The following is a 16,592-nucleotide window of genomic DNA, read 5'->3' on the forward strand; positions in this document are numbered from 1 at the left end:
TGATAATTTCAGCAAAGCACGCATGAATAGAAAATAATGAATATATACAAATAAATGATATAAACACTCACAGCTGGAGCCTATATTGTAATATCATTTGCACACCTGGCTTACTGATCAACTATACTGCAGTATGAAGGTTCAACAGCATATCTTAGACAAGTATAGTGCCTTCCATGACAGCAAGATTCATACACTAGCATTATGTAATATTTACAGATTATCTATCAGATAGATAGATACTTTATTAATCCCAAGGGGAAATTCACAATATATATATATATAAAATATAGGCAGTGTGATTAGGGTTACACATTGACCATCGGCAGCTTCTTGTCCAATTCTTTTGTAACATTGTCCAGCTTATAAGCTGAAAGTTTATTTATTTATTTTAAGACCCATAGAACATCATAAAAGCTTGTAGCCATGCTCTTTTCCCCTTAAAATCAAGGGGAAGTTAGTAAATCTGACTCAGCCCTAATTTCAGTCCCTTAGTCTACAAAAAAAGGCATCACTTTCACTGGCAAAGTTGCTCATTCAAGTTACAGTATCTCAAGCCCACTGCCTGTACTGCCACTACCAGGAACTTTCACATCTGGAGCATATAGACTGAACACCAGCAAAATTGCAAGGCTTTGTTCTCCTGCCATGATTTTCATTTACAGCATAGCTTTGAAGTCTGCTGCTAGAGCGTCAGCAACAGCTGAGAAACATGTGCTAGTGAATGGTAACAATATCGTGCTGGTCAGTAATTTTGCACTGTACGAGGAGCAACTTCTCTACTATGTCAACAACAAAGATACTCATCCTGAAGAATAAACTGTAATAATACTAGCCTTTTAATCTATTAACATCCAGTCAATAAACCAATCTTTTTTCTGTATTTCATTAAGTGTTTATATACAAGTTGCAGTGTAAACACACCCCAAGGCACATTACATGCTTATTATTACTTGTAGCATCTTATACCATCTAAACCACCTTCTTATCCATAGGACCACCTATAAGCTAAGGTGTTGGACTCTATATTGCACAGTGACCGATTCAATGAGCAACACCAACGCACTAGTATGACAGAAAAGTGGAAACAAATTGATTTATAAGATCCATCCCACTATACATTTTAAAATTATATATTCAATTTAATGTTGATTTTATGTTGATGAGGGTTAAAGAGTTAGCCCATTATAATAACTGTTATAATAAAATACAGTAATAATAAATATTAATAGTGAAATAACCCAGTTTGCCACACATAAAATAACCTAATTCCTTTTCATTGACAACAATCATGCAATGCCTCCTGCACAAACTCTCTGCTCTGGACATGCACACCTTTCCATGTGCTGTGGAGACAGACATTTGCCTGACAGGCCTTCTTGGCACTGTTCTCATACCTTTTCTACACAAGTAACCTTTAAAAAAAAAAAAAAAAAAATCAGGATTCCATTCATCCGTGACCAATAAGTACCTACTGTAATATAAATAGACAGGGGTTAGCCACTAGCTCTCCACATACAGTATGACAGCATTTGTAGTGCGTTTCTTTTTACGTGTTTTATTATTTGTTATGTAAACAAACATCTATTTTTAAAGCAACCCAAGCACTGAATGTTAATCCCATTTTCCTGAGAGAAAAAACTCAAAACTACCTTTTGAATAGTAGTTAAAGATTCAGCCTTCTGATCTGAAATCACAAAAGGAATCGGAATCTTTGAAAGTAATGGCAACTTTTACTTTACAGCATGGGTAAGCATGCATTCCATTCCAGAAAAGAGCGATCTGCATTGTTCTCCAATGATGTGGATATGGTACTTCCATACCACGTGCCCAATAGCAAGCCTTACTAAAGAAATGCTCACAGTAATGATGCTCACAGATTTTGCATGTGGGGTCATTTAAAATAAACTACAAGTTTGTTAGAAGTCTTCTCACAGACAACTACAGCCACATCGTTACCAGAATCGATCATTCCGAGAATATTTGTATTACCATCACTGGAGCCACACGCACCGTACAAGCGCCTTATGATGGTACATGCGGTTAATGACACTGTATAAATTAGAATGAATTCACTAAATACCCCACTTGCTAATGTCCATATCGTTTAGAAATTAAAAAAATTTCAAAGTTCTGTGTTGGGTATTACCCGTCAGTGATTTCAAAGGCTCATACTAAAAATCAAAAGTTAGATGAATCTGTATATGAACAAGAGCATAAAATATTACAGGTACACATGCATGATATTCACGAGCGGATGCGCAATCGGGGCAAAACCTAGGGGAGTACAGAATTGCGTAACAATTTTCCCTTCTGAATAACATTCCCATTTTGCAAAGCTTCGTAGCGAGAAAAAAATACATTTAATACCTAAGTAGTAAATTTACTTGCACGCACAATTTCACTATTAGAATACGTTAATACTAAAATGCACATTCAAACTTAACGTGTATAATTAGACATATACAAATAGATATTCATATAGCTTTTTATCTGCAGTTATAAAAACTTTATCTTCACTGCGCCTATAACTTAACCAGTATAAACAGTACACTAACCCGTACAGTTGCCGCGAACTCCGGTTCCGTGCCCCGTTATTCCAACTTCACAATGTCAGCGACTTATTGGTTAAACTCCTCTCCAGGCTGCCAAGTTGTTATTGTTGTTCCTTTCTATTTATCGTGACCTAAAATTCTTCAAAGAGTATTTCTTTCCGCAACATCAGTTATCAATGGAAAGAAGATAACTCCCTTGAATTCAAAAAGCAGCAGAAGAAAAATAAAGAGATGTAATAATTCGGAAGAGCTGCCAGAGATCGTGCTGCCTGCGAAGAAACTTATCCAGAGTCGCGGTCCACCAGTCGTTCTGAATCCGCGCTTACACGCCGTGCCCGCTACTCACTCTCCTCTCTCACTGCTGCTTCGACTCTTGCGTGTAAATACATTGTAACGGAACTGGGGCGCAGCGCTGAATTGTGGGAGATCACAAAACGGCCAAGGCGCTCGTGCTCCCCCGCGCGGCTAGTGCTGGCTTTCGCAGAGCCCACGGGTTCGTCAGTGCGGTGTGCAGCGGCGACGTGCTGGACATTACAAAAATAAATAAATAAAACTACTTGCCCTGCTCAGCGTACGTGTACAATTCGTATGTTATGAAAATGCAGAATTAGCTTTTGCTGCATCTAATCATTCTAATGAAGCTGGTAGGTCTTAGCACGCATACATTGATTTAAAACGCCAAATCTCAGTTTAGGATTGAGGCAACATTGGGGCACAAGGCAGGATTCCTCTGTGGACGATGTACTAGGGCACACTCACAAACCCATGAAGTTTACAAACGGCTAATTAATTAACCAAAACTCGCAAAGCTTTGGGAAATAGGAGGACGAGGACCATAGCAGTCCGATGCAATGCTCGTAATTGCAAATGTAGCACAAGTCCGATATTTAATATAATAAATGCTCCTGACTTTATGGAGTCATAAAGTTTATTACAAAAAGTAAATAAATACAATACGACTCGTCAAAGCTTCCATTAAAACAGGAATACAAATGAACTGCGTAATGTGCAGTAAAACCCCACAAAACCTTTCAAAAACTAGTGAAATGGGGGGAAAAAATCTTATAAACGGTGCAACAATAACGTATGGCAAATCAATCTAACAATATCGTGAAAAGAGCCCTGTGGTGGGTTGGCACCCTGCCCGGGATTGGTTCCTGCCTTGTGCCCTGTGTTGGCTGGGATTGGCTCCAGCAGACCCCCGTGACCCTGTGTTCGGATTCAGCGGGTTGGAAAATGGATGGATGGATGGATGGATGGACTAAAGAAAAACGTGACAAGCCTCATTGTATCACGTAAAAGTGGATATTTGAGGGACGTAGATTTTACTTTCTCACTGCAACAACCAATTAGTCGTTAACAACGTCACACACCTGGCTAATGACCTTGTCTAGGCCAATTTATACAGGTGGGTGAATTAGTCTCTTAAAGAGACAACACCCACCTTGTGTACAAACCACGTGGTACTATTTGGGCCATCCATCCAGATGTATCAATCCAACACGGAGTTTCAAGTAAGACAGCCGCTGGGCATGAATTCCGTATTCTCGGGTTAATTTTTAGGCTATAGAAGGTATTCTTTTTTTTTTTTTTGCAGTACGATATTCAGTACATCTTATGATTTAAGATTATATTATGCGACAGCGTGCCGTAGTGCATAAGGAACACTGGGCTGTCCTCTGTTAATTCAGATTTTCTTACACTGGGGCCTTAAGCATAATCTGCTTGTGCTCCGACTTAAAAAATACATGGAAACGTTATGGATACGTATTTCTGAGGTGCCTTTGGGAGGTGTTATGCAAAATGCTGCTATACTGTATACAACAAAGAACTTGTTAAACGTTACCTTTAACGTACCTAATCAATTATAATCAAGACTCCTACTGTCTTTTAACCGGAATTCTTCTGCAAAGGTTAACCACTCACTTTCGACCGATGAAGGAAACAAAACCCATCCTGAAATGCCTTAAATGAATGTTTTATAACTGTGATGACTTGGGACAGACACAAGTGAGGGTAAGGGAAGCCTTGGACTTCTGTCTGTCTCTCTCTCTCTCTCCTTTCTAAATAATATAATGAGTGATTAATATTAGCCTGGAATTCTGGAAACAAGCAGAATAGCTGTTTATTCCTAACATGACAAATATCACATGTCTCTTTTAAAATAAAACATTGATACTTTTTGAAAATAAAAAATCTCTGAAAAGAATTTGTGTGCTGATTGGTGGAGCACACCAACATGCTCATAATACATTAAAATTAAACAGTACACCTCTGTTTACAGTACCAAAGGGATCTTCCACAATTACGGCACAGTTAAAATATAACACAAAAAGACACAAAACAATATTTAATATATGCATAGTAACATACAGTATATGTGTGTTTATATACCTGTATGTTATTAAATAAATAATTTAAAATATGAATGCAGTATATTAAGCTATTTCTAGCTGCTAATACAATAAACAAAAAATATTTCAGAATCCACGGACTCCTGAGAAAAACCTGTGTGCTTTCTATCAACTGGTCACCAAAGCTTTCCTTTCATAAACTGTAATTATACTGTAACTTCAAATTTGAAGACCACTGGTCTTGAGGCTTTTATTACAATTAATTTGAACAATTTACTATTTTTCACGCTTTGTCTTATAGCTATCCAGGCTCTTTTTTCTTTTCATGGAAGCAACATGGTTCTGCTTTATATATAGTGTGTATAAATATACAGTATATCTTCTATATAAACGTCTACATATAAATTTGTGTCTGTCTGTCTGGCCCGGAAGTGAGAGGTGAAGTCGGTGAACTCATTTAGCCACTAATAACACAAGTGGGGCCAGCACGTCAGCAAAACGAAACCTCCAAAGAAAGACAGTCGATTAGCTGCTAACTTTGGCAAAACGGTATCCCTTTTACTTTTCCTCCCACCACTAATGAACAAGCGATGCAAACACATCTGCAAAATGAATCCTCCTAGGAGAGAGTTGCCCAGAGTAGTCCCTTTCAATTAAATGACATCGCTACATTTCAGTTTTTTTTCTGACGATTTGAATAGTTTCTAGGACCCCGGCTTTTAAAAGCATGGGCTTACACAGCTAGTGTATATATACACTCGATTCCGCCAGTTTTAATATCATTTACAAATTTCACAGGTTTGCTAGCTATACCAGAGTCAATGTCATTACTATAGATAACAACAAGTAATGGTCTCATGACAAGATATGAGGGACTCCACTGATGACCTCATTCCACGTGTGGCATTCTCCTTTTATCTGTACTGTTTGTACAGAGATGTTTGGCCCATTGTGTGAGTGTGCACCACCATGCTTGATAAACATTAACATTAACTTACCTAACTAACAATATTTACACTCCTATTATCTTATAACTGGAATTCTTCTTCAGAGGTAAACAGCTTTGAATTGAGATTTCTATTGTGGAAAGCAAACATAATATAGCCCAATATAGCCAAAAGGTTTCACTTTTGACTAGTCTGTAAAATAAGTATCATGGCAAAAGTAGCAGCCAGGGTGTTGAGAGGGTCCAGTTTGGTGGGCTCAGGATTGGGTCACTGCTTTTTGCAGATGATGTTGTCCTGTTTGCTTCATCAGGCCGTGATCTTCAGCTCTCTCTGGATCGGTTCGCAGCCGAGTGTGAAGCGGCTGGGATGAGAATCAGCACCTCCAAATCCGAGACCATGGTCCTCAGCCGGAAAAGGGTGGAGTGCCCTCTCAGGGTTGGTAGCGAGATCCTGCCCCAAGTGGAGGAGTTCAAGTATCTCGGGGTCTTGTTCACGAGTGAGGGAAGAATGGAGCGTGAGATCGACAGGCGGATCGGTGCGGCATCCGCAGTAATGCGGGCATTGCATCGGTCTGTCGTGGTGAAAAAGGAGCTGAGCCGCAAGGCGAAGCTCTCAATTTACCAGTCGATCTATGTTCCTACCCTCACCTATGGTCATGAGCTATGGGTAGTGACCGAAAGAACGAGATCGCGAATACAAGCGGCTGAAATGAGTTTCCTCCGCAGGGTGTCTGGGCTTTCCCTTAAAGATAGGGTGAGAAGCTCAGTCATCCGGGAGGGGCTCAGAGTAGAGCCGCTGCTCCTCCGCATCGAGAGGAGTCAGATGAGGTGGCTCGGGCATCTGATCAGGATGCCCCCTGGACACCTCCCTGGTGAGGTGTTCCGGGCACGTCCAACCGGGAGGAGGCCCCGGGGAAGACCCAGGACACGCTGGAGGGACTATGTCTCTCGACTGGCCTGGGAACGCCTTGGGATTCTCCCGGAAGAGCTAGAAGAAGTGGCCGGGGAGAGGGAAGTCTGGGCATCTCTGCTCAAGCTGCTGCCCCCGCAACCCGACCTCGGATAAGCGGGAGACAATGGATGGATGGATGGATGGATGGATGGATGGCAAAAGTAATGCAGGTATATGTCTCCTTTTTGGTCAGCAGTGATTTATACTGTACTAATGATCTCATGAATCCAATTTTACCTATAGTCTTCAGATAGTAGGGGAATGAGCAGTGACATTTGCTATGGCAACTGAGCCCTGCAGATTTCTAGATGTTTTTTTACAATTCCTTGTGGTTATATGGAAAACTGTGAAATTTCCTGTTTGCAACATTTTTGGAGAATGTCTCTCCCGAGAAGCTTGAGTGTTGCTTTAAATGTTTTTTTTTTGTACAATAGAGCCCTCACAGTGGTTTTGTGGCCGTATAAAGCCTTTGAAATGGATTTGTGAATAACTTCAGACTAATGTACATAAACAACATTTTTTTAGAGCGTTTCATAAATTTCCTTTGATCATTGCATTGCGTGACTGTCCAATCTATTTAATTATAACTTCACTGTCATAGTATTAGTTTAATATTGTAAAACATCCATCCATCCATTTTCCAACCCGCTGAATCCGAACACAGGGTCACGGGGTTCTGCTGGAGCCAATCCCAGCCAACACAGGGCACAAGGCAGGGAACCAATCCCGGGCAGGGTGCCAACCCACCGCAGGACACACACAAACACACCCACACACCAAGCACACACTAGGGCCAATTTAGAATCACCAATCCACCTAACCTGCATGTCTTTGGACTGTGGGAGGAAACCGGAGCGCCCGGAGGAAACCCACGCAGACACGGGGAGAACATGCAAACTCCACGCAGGGTGGACCCGGGAAGCGAACCCGGGTCTCCTAACTGCGAGGCAGCAGCGCTACCACTGCGCCACCGTGCCGCCCAATATTGTAAAACATCCTTAGTTATTCATTAATTGTTAACACATCATTACAATTTTAATAGATATATCATTTATATATTAACTGTATTTGATATAACTGTTATTGCCCTGCGGTGGGCTGGCGCCCTGCCCGGGGTTTGTTTCCTGCCTTGCACCCTGTGTTGGCAGGGATTGGCTCCAGCAGACCCCCATGACCCTGTAGTTAGGATATAGCGGGTTGGATAATGGATGGATGGATATAACTGTTATTATGTATAGTGCTAATACAGTATATGATATTTATAATTGTAACCTTGCATGTTTAACAGCACTTGCTATTAATTGAAGGGCGGGTGAAGTGAAAAGTGCAAAAAAGTTGATGTGCATGGGTAGTATTAGATTATACAGTAGTATTAGTCATCTTAGCATATTTTTCTTAAATTGCATGGTGCAACTGAAGGATTAGGTAAGATTTTCAGTATGAGATAGATAGACAGACAGATAGGTGTTTAATTTATATACTGAGAACATCTTCAGTAGCATTGATCCAGTTTATGTCATAACTTAAGATATGCTAATGACACTATGTTGACAGCAGATACAAAAACAGAATTACAGATTTTAACTAATGTTATTGAAGTGGGGAGGTCATTTGGTATGAAGATAAATGCAAGGAAGAAAGAGGAACACACTTTTAACAAGAAATGAGATAGTGCCAGCTAGCAGGCTCAAGACTGATAGAAAAAACACAAAATAAATTAGAACATTTACATATATGGGTCACACAATAACAGCAGATTTAAAATGCAATTCAGAAATTTAAAAAAAATTGAGATAGCCAGGGGGGCATTTAACAGCATGTAAATAATTCTCATAGCAAAGTCCATAAATTTCCAAGCAAAAAATGATAATCATCAAATGTTATATATGCTGAAATTTATTTGTATGGCTGAGAAACTTGGCCATTCACTCATGCATACATGAAGTAGACACAATCATTTGAAATGTGGTTGCATACAGTGTTGATGAAGATGTCTTGTACAGTAAAACATAGTATTGAGGAATTTCTATATTTGGTAAATCTAAAGGGGTAAAAATTACCCATGATCAAGAAGAAGAAAGTTGCATGTTTTGGCCATTCTGCAATATGGAATAAGAGATGGAGGTGACTGATTGAATGAGAGAAGGTCAATGAAGTAAAGGAAGTCCTAGGAATAAAGTTGCTTGTGAACATCAAGAAATGGACTGATATTAACAAATATGAAGCACTTCTGAGGAAAGTGCACTTAATGATGATAAACAGATAGATAGATAGATAGATGTAATATTAAATTCAAAATGATATAAAAATGTAAACAGAAATAACACTAAGTTCCTTATGCAATGAACTAATAGTACAACTGTAAAGTAATAGAATTGTACTAGAATTTATTCAAGGGACAACTAAGACTGAGATCTTTGCCAACAAACTAATTATCAATCCACTGAAGGCAAAATCTATTTTGTCAGCTTTGTTAAAAAGGCAGACACCATCCCTGGAGTGGCATATGCAAGGTTACACCCACATTCACTCACACCAGATCACTTTAAAGTCACCAGCTAACACCAGCTAATGGATACTTAAAGCTGGAACACCCAGAGAAAAAACCATTATGACATGGGTGAAAGTGCTAATACTATACAGACTATGGCTGAGCCAGGAATTAATTATTGTGTCTGTAATAATTTGTTATATGCATTACTTGGCTGAAAAGTGTTCTCTTGTCTAAACATTTTCTTATGTTTTAGATCTTCCTGTTTTCATTGATGGCAGTTGGTGAAGGGTCTCCTAAGTGTTCTCTCTAATATACATCCTACTTTGTGTCTATTTTATTGTGAATAGTTTTTCTCCCTGATTACTTTCTGTGTGATATGTTAATCTCGGCCTTGCCTCACTTTATGATCACAAAGTGTGCCTTTCAGCATATGCTTTATTCGCTGTTCACAGCTAACACAGGAGACCTGCAAAGTAAGCAAAAGGAGGAATTGCCTGAATTTGATTTCCTATTAACTCAATGACCAACTTCAGTACTTGTAAGAAAATTCTCATTTGCACTTCTTTTCACTGCAACAAAAAGAAGTCAATGAAAAAAAATTAAGAACAGAAATATAAACAGAGAAATTGATTCTCCTTAAGTGCTCAAATAAGAGAAAAAGCAACACCATGTGCAGTACTGTTCACTACATTACACAAAAATATGCCTGTAATATCCGAGGGCTGAATACAGTTGTTCATATGGAAATTTTAACACATGTGGAAAATGCTAAATATGTATTATTAATATTTTAAAGTTTAGATTGAAAAATAATACCTCATAGAGTTTAATCTACCTGAAAATATTATATGAGGAACTATGTTACTCAAAACAAGGATAGTTTTGCTCAAAGAGCCCAATCAATCAGTCTTTATTGTATAGCAATTATCATAATGAATGCTATAATAAGTGTGCAATGCTGAGTGATATTGTAGTTGAGTCGGTAGTAACAAATATAAAAAATAGTAATAAATATAGGAAATAAATGTATGTTTATTAAACACAGCAGGAAAGTTAATACAGAACTTTTGTTGTATTATGGCGATTGAAAAAAAGTACATACATTTATCCATTTTTTGTTTCTGCTTTTCCATTCAGGATTGTGGGGAACGTATTTTATATATATCAATTGAATAGGAAAAAGGACAAATACCTGATTGATTTTAAATTAGTCTGTACATTTATTTGAAGTTTACGGGGTTTTCATATTAATAACTTTTGTTAACACACTTTATGTATTACATACCAGTTAATGGTATGCACCCTATGGCTTTTTCTATTTTCTGCAGTTTAATAACTGTATTATTTTAGAAATTTCTTGTCAATTTGAAAATAATCATAACCAAAATATAAAAGTGTGTGTGTGTGTGTGTATATATATATATATATATATATATAAAATTTATTGTAACAAGAATGAGTCAGTGACATCATAAAGAGTTGGGGCAGCCACCCGTATAATATGCTCGGCTGCAAAATTGCTTCTTTTTGTACACGATGTGTATAGAGCAGAGTCCAGAACAGAACTGCCTGTACTGAGGCAAGATGGCAGTTTTAAAGGCCTGGAAAGGAAATGACATCAACGGTGCAGGAACTGGGAGTGGCATCCTCGTGCCCGGAAGTGACGTCATCCTTGGGGCCGGCAGGAGGCGGGATTTCCCGGGAAAGGTCTGCAAGGGACTGAGAGAGATAGTCAGTACACTCCGCCACCCCCTGGCCTGGCGTAGAATTACTAGTGTTTAGGCCCTTCAGCTGTTTCCCATGCGCACATGTGTGACAAGGCCCCCCCCTTAGCCCAGACCCATCAGGTCGGGCGGACCTGTCCAAGAGGTCGTGGACTCGAGAGAGAGCATCTGCATTGGCATGGAGAGAACCCTTACAGGTAAACAAACGAGAACTTATATGGTTGGAGGTCAAGAAACCACCTAGTGACCCGCGGATTTGACTCCTTGTGAAGGGCCATCCACTGGAGAGGTGCATGGTCCGTCATCAGAGTAAATTCACGGCCCAAGAGGTAGTACCTCAACTGCGTAATCGCCCATTTTATCGCAAGAGCCTCCCGTTCCACTGCCGCATACCTGGTCTCCCGATACAGCAGTTTCCGGCTCAGGTACATGACTTGGTGTTCAACACCATCGACACTTTGGCTCAGCACGGCCCACAGGCCTGTGTCCGAAGCGTCCGTCTGGAGTATGAAAGGAAGTGAAAAGTTGGGTGCTTTCAATATGGGTGCTGATGTAAGGGCCTGTTTTAGGTCACAAAATGCAGCGGCAGTCTTGTCAGCCCATACCACGTGGTTTAGAGCCCTCTTCTTTGTTAGGTCTGTCAAGGGTGCTGCTCTCTCGGAGAACTGGGGTACAAACCGGTGGTAGTACCCAGCTAACCCGAGAAAAGCCTGCACTTGCCGCTTGGTATTCGGACGGGGCCAGTTTAATATGACATTAACTTTGGAGCACTGTGGCTTCACGACACCACGACCCACCAGGTAGCCCAAATACTTAGCTTCTTTTAATCCAAAGAAACACTTCTTTGGGTTAATTCGAAGCCCGGCTTCACCCATTGTCCGCAGTACCGTTTCCACCTGCCGCTTGTGATCTTTCCATGTGCTGGAATAGATATATGACAACGTCATCCAAATAAGCGGCACTAAACGTGTTATGAGGCCGGAGCACTCTGTCCACCAGGCGCTGAAAAGTTGCCGGAGCCCCATGTAACCCGAATGGGAGGACCCTGTACTGCCAGTGCCAACTAGGGGTGCTAAACGCGGTCTTAGCCTTCGCAGAGTCTGTTAAAGGAACGTGCCAGTACCCCTTTGTCATGTCAAGTGTGGTCAAAAATTTCGCTTGTCCAAGCCTCTCAAGGAGGTCGTCCACGCAAGGCATTGGATAGATAGATAGATAGATAGATAGATAGATAGATACTTTATTAATCCCAATGGGAAATTCACATTCTTCAGCAGCAGCATACTGATATAATAAATAATATTAAATTAAAGAATGATAATAATGCAGGTGAAAAACAGACAATAACTATGTATAATGTTGAATGTTAACGTTTACCCCCCCGGGTGGAATTAAAGAGTCGCATAGTTTGCAAACTCGGAGACTTGATTCAGTCGATGGAAGTTGTTGCAAAACCTCCAACTCCCGTCGGACTTACTGACCAAGACAATTGGACTGGACCAGGGACTATAACTTTCCTCAATCACACCTAGCTCCAGCATGCGCTTGATCTCAAGCTCCACTTCTGCCTTCTTTGCTTCGGGATGACGATATGGGCATTCTCGTACGATAACTCCGGGTTCTGTTATTATGTTGTGCGCAATCGGAGAGATCCTTCCGGGTTGCTCACTCATTACTTCCGGAACGGACAAGATCGCTGTCTCGAGTTCCCATCTCTGTTTAACATTCAAGTCGGGACTGAAGTTAAGGCTATCATTCTGAGCAAAGAAAGAGCGGGGCTGAGCGGAGGAGGGATCGGGATCCCTCTCCTTCCACGGCTTCAGCAAGTTGACATGATATACCTGCCCACTTGGCCGACGATTGGGTTGTTTCACCAAATAATCGACGAGCCCTTTCCTCTCCTTAACTTCATACAGGCCTTGCCAATGGGCAAGCAACTTAGAATGCGAGGTAGGGACCAACACCATGACCCGATCCCCCGGTTGGAACTCCCGGAGAGCCGTGCCACGATCATAATAGTGGGCCTGTGCTGCTTGCGCCTCTTCAATGTGACTTTTTAAAATAGGTCGGATTTTTCCAAATCGATCGCGTAACTGCACGATATACTCTAATATATTGACAGAGGGAAGAGCCTCTCCTTCCCATCCTTCTTTTAAAACATCCAATAATCCTCGGGGTTGTCGTCCATACAACAGTTCAAAAGGGGAGAACCCCGTAGAGGCTTGTGGGACTTCCCGATAAGCAAAGAGCACGAGGGGGAGGAGCTGATCCCAGTTCCTCCCGTCCCCACTGACCACCTTGCGCAGCATTTGCTTGAGAGTCTGATTGAACCTCTCGACAAGACCATCGGTTTGAGGATGATACACTGTGGTCCTTAAGTGCTTTATTTTGAGTAACTTGGCCGTTTCCTTGAACGTCGCCAAGGTAAAGGGCATCCCTTGATCCGTAAGGACTTCTTTAGGGACCCCGACACCTGAAAATACACCCACTAGTCCCTGTGCGATAGCTTTAGTTGTGGCAGAGCACAGTGGAACTACCTCTGGATATCAGGTAGCATAATCTACAAGGACTAATATATATTTATGTCCTCGGGCCGAGGACTCCAGAGGTCCTACTATGTTGACCCCAATACGCTCAAAGGGAACATCAATCAGGGGGAGGGGAACGAGAGGAGCGCGGTCCCTCCTAGGAATTTGCCATAATTGACATTCTGGACAAGAGATGCAAAAACGGCAAACCTCCTCATTTATTCCCGGCCAATAAAATCTGAGTTTAATCCACTCTAAAGTCTTTTCGGTGCCTAAATGGCCTCCCAGGAGGTGGGCGTGCGCCAACTCACAAACCTGCCGCCGGTAGGTTTGTGGGATTAGCAGCAACTTCCACACTCCGCCCTCATGATCAGGTACTCGATATAACAGATCGTTGTTTAGTACAAAGTGAGGGCCGCGAGGCATGGGCTGATGAGTGCGTTGGCCATTGACAAGCACGACTGCATTTTTAGCAAACTTCAGGGAGTCGTCATTCCATTGCTCTCTCCTGAAAGATGGCAGTGTTTTTTTGAATTGAAATAGTATTTCGGAGAGAGGGTCCGGACTGACCTCAAGGGGCGGGGAGTCCTCCCGACTCGTCGAGGCCCGGGTTGATGACGTGTTTAAGTGTGACGGCCCAGGAGCCTCCCTGTCCTCCTCAGAGTCTTCCGTATCTCTCTCCTCCGGCAGGTTACACGGCATGGAAACAGCCTGAGTCGGGTTTGTCCCTTCTATAACTAGGCCTACAGGGTTACGGGGAGTAGTTATCAGTACACCGCATTTACTGTCAGACCAGTCCCGCCCTAGGATCACAGGAGAAGGTGGGTGTGGGTGGACCGCCACGGAGAACTTTTTTACTAACCCCTCATAGCTTATAACACACAGGGTGGTTTTATATAAACATGTTTCGCCGTGTATACACCGGATACTGTTTTTTTTTTCTCGTCCACTGTTGCGGTAGTACATAACGGCAATCAACAATAGAGATGTTGCTGCCGGAGTCTAGAAGGGCTGTAACTCTAAATCCATTGATTTTTACCACTCCCATATGACCAGTAGCTAGGGGGTTCGTAAGTGCAAATAACCGTCCTCCCTCCTTCCACCCGCATCCCTCCGCGCTCCCACGCGAGCGGCCCACCCCGTGCCCTGGGGACATCAGGACAGGCTTCGGTTTATATGGAAGGGACTTATACAGTGGGACATAATCCCTACGGAGTCCACTATGGACCATTCTGCTCTCACAGATTGTGAGGCTGGCTTAGATCTTACTTGAGCAATTCCATTCTTCCATGGAATGAAAGTCTCCCCAGACCGGCTGGGCAAAATTACTGGGAAGACCTTTAAGTAAAATAAAGCAGGCCACCTGCTGCACAATTTGCCTTGTGTTTAATTCAAATGGCTTCAGCCATTGAGCCACTAGCTCCCAGAGAGCATAAGCTTGCTCCCGGGTTGATCTCTCCGGATCATATTCCCAAGCTTGTAGGTGTTTTACCTGCTGGTCTGGGGCTAGCCCATATGTCTCTGGGACCTTGGTCCCAACGGGCGGCTCAGTCCTCTCCTCTGAGAGAACATAGTAAGCCCTTTTCATTTCCCCCCAGGAACCAGCCCACGTCAGTGGGTCTCCTCCACATTCTCCCTGTGTAGGACTAAAGGCTCGTTGTCCCTTGGTGGGAGCGAAGCCTGCACCGTGCTGCTCCGGACCGCTGAGCACGCCACCCACCCGGAAATATGGCCCCAGTACTCTCCTACCTGAGTATATTCAAGGTTCCTTCGCGGTTTCTTCTGGGAAAGTCGTATCCTGCCGACTACACCACTGTAACAAGAATGAGTCAGAGACATCATAAAGAGTTGGGGCAGCCACCCGTATAATATGCTTGGCTGCAAAATTGCTTCTTTTTGTACACGATATGTATAGAGCAGAGTCCAGAACAGAACTGCCTGTACTGAGGCAAGATGGCAGTTTTAAAGGCCTGGAAAGGAAATGACATCAACAGTGCAGGAACTGGGAGTGGCGTCCTCGTGGAACGCAAGGGACTGAGAGAGATAGTCAGTACACTCCGCTGCCCCCTGGCCTGGCGTAGAATTACTAGTGTTTAGGCTCTTCAGCTGTTTCCCATGCGCATGTGTGTGACAATATACACACATTTGGGGTACAGGTCGTAACATTTTATTTATTATGAACATGTTCTACTTAAGTTTGCATATGCTGGGTTTATGTCCAAATGTCTGTTAATGCCGTTTTTGTCTGATAGCCAAGATTCAGCCAGTTCTCTGGCACTTTTAGTACTTGCCTTAAATCTTACTTGTACATTGTCCCAGTTAAATGTATGTCCTGTTAATTTTGTATGCGTATAGATCTGTGATTGTGAGTCCTTCCTTCTAACGGCGTCGCAAAGGTCTGTGATACGGTTTGCATATTAGCAGCTGGAGATCCACAAAGGGAGAAAAATGAATCACGTATCATAAAGTAGTTTTTATTCCTGAGCTTTCAGCCCCTAACAGGAGCCTTCATCAGAGGATAATGCTTAGACTTACAAGAATCAAAGGAAATATACTGTATAGCAAAATTAGGTGGGGGGGTGGAGGGGCTGGGTCAGGAGTTGGGGGGGCTACAAGTCGTAACGTTTTATTTATTATGAACATGTTCTACTTAGGTTTGCACCCAGCCTATGCAAATTTAAGTAGAACATGTTCATAATAAATAAATTTATATATACGTGTGTGTATGTATATATGTGTGTATATATATATATATATATGTTTGCATACAGAAGGATTTTAGGCAATAAGATATTTAAGAAACCTAATAAATTTATTTTAAATCTGTAATTATATAATTAAAGATCTGTAATTTTTGATATATTTATCACATGGTATTTTTGTGTTCAGCATTTTCTTAGTCTAGCACTTTTAGTTATAATTTTAACCACATTGTTAACACTTTATATTGTGGTAAGCTTATGGTCAGAGATATATATATTCATGGCATTCATAGTCTGAATCACAATATGATTGTATGGGTGGTTACCTACCAGGTATCCG

General features: G+C 41.7%; 2 protein-coding genes across 3 annotated transcripts in view; one reads left to right on the plus strand and one right to left on the minus strand.

The window, feature by feature from the left end:
* Nucleotides 1-2,940, minus strand: part of rassf8b (Ras association domain family member 8b) — a 214,274-nt gene extending 211,334 nt beyond the window's left edge. Inside the window, exon 1 of one of the 2 annotated variants that reach the window (XM_051930111.1) lies at nt 2,565-2,940. The gene's annotated coding sequence lies outside the window, so the exon portion shown is untranslated. Of the gene's footprint in view, nt 1-2,558 lie in introns of both variants that reach the window. The other variant, XM_028815553.2, reaches the window with a different exon arrangement.
* itpr2 (inositol 1,4,5-trisphosphate receptor, type 2) overlaps nt 1-16,592 on the plus strand; it is a 1,448,083-nt gene that overhangs the window by 1,000,161 nt on the left and 431,330 nt on the right. The window lies entirely within an intron of this gene.

This window comes from Erpetoichthys calabaricus, chromosome 1 (assembly GCF_900747795.2).
Source record: "Erpetoichthys calabaricus chromosome 1, fErpCal1.3, whole genome shotgun sequence".
NCBI classification, from domain to species: Eukaryota; Metazoa; Chordata; class Cladistia; order Polypteriformes; family Polypteridae; genus Erpetoichthys; species Erpetoichthys calabaricus.